Below are 1,097 nucleotides of genomic sequence, written 5' to 3' on the forward strand. Positions count from 1 at the left end.
GAACTTGCATTCTCTTTGCTTTAGAATCACCTAGGATTGGTTCGATAATCTTTTATACTACAACATTTGATTAGGAGCCTTGAAAACTCTTAACATCAAATCGGCGAAGTTGCCAAGTTCTAGGTTGATTGTGACATTTGGATTTAGTCACTTGCTTGAGACTAAGTCATTTTTCTTTTATTTTGTTACTGCTTCTCCTTCTTCCTCTCCCTTTGCATTTCACGTGTATGAACTTGAGGAGCAGATGTTCATCAAGCCTAGTTCCAAGAGTTGAAGACATAGTTGCACTTGAGAGGGAGATAGCAAGAAAGAGAAGAGAAGAAGAGAAACCGGCTCACTTTCAGAGATTGGGGTTTGAAATGGAGCACAATCAGAATCAGCCTCATGATGGAGTGACCCAAGGAGCTGCAAACCTTAGGCCACATCATCCACAGCGCCAAGCTAGAGCCATTGGAGCCTATGATCAACCTCACATTCATGGTCATAGGTTGGGAATCAGAGCACCAGCTGTGGAGAACAATAACTTTGAGATAAAGTCAGGGCTGCTTAACACCATAGAGAACAACAAGTATCATGGTCTTGCTGCTGAAGACCCTTTTGATCACTTGAATTTAAGTTGAAACTGTTCCCTTTTTCTTTGGGAGACAAAGCACATGAATGGGAGAAGGCTCTTCCAAGTGACTCTATCACAACTTGGAACGAGTGCAAGAGGGCATTCCTAGAGAAGTTCTTCTCTACCTCAAGGACAGCTAAGATCAGGAATGAGATCTCTAGCTTTCAGTAGAAGAACCTAGAGGGATTTAGTGAAGCATGAGAGAGGTTCAAGGGCTATTCGTCTCAATGCCCACATCATGGCTTCACCAAGGAGAGTTTGCTTAGCACCTTTTATAGATGAGCTCTACCACAGTGCAGAAACAGGCTTGATACTGCCAGCAATGGTTTCTTTTTGGGAAGAACTGAGGAAGAGGCAGAGGAACTGGTCGAGAATATGGCCAAGAGTGACTCAGTCTACAGTGAGGAGCATGATAGGGTCAATAGAAGTGATGATCAGCAGACAAAGAAAGAGATCAATTCCTTACAAGACAAGATGGATTTGC

General features: G+C 43.0%; 1 non-coding gene across 1 annotated transcript; it reads right to left on the minus strand.

The window, feature by feature from the left end:
* Positions 1-751: 751 nt before the first annotated feature.
* On the minus strand, positions 752-858 carry LOC125589295. Its single transcript, XR_007325483.1, has one exon. It is a non-coding gene; the product is annotated as a small nucleolar RNA R71 (small nucleolar RNA).
* Between the last annotated feature and the right edge of the window lie 239 nt (positions 859-1,097).

This window comes from Brassica napus, chromosome C6 (genome assembly GCF_020379485.1).
Source record: "Brassica napus cultivar Da-Ae chromosome C6, Da-Ae, whole genome shotgun sequence".
Lineage (NCBI taxonomy): Eukaryota > Viridiplantae > Streptophyta > Magnoliopsida > Brassicales > Brassicaceae > Brassica > Brassica napus.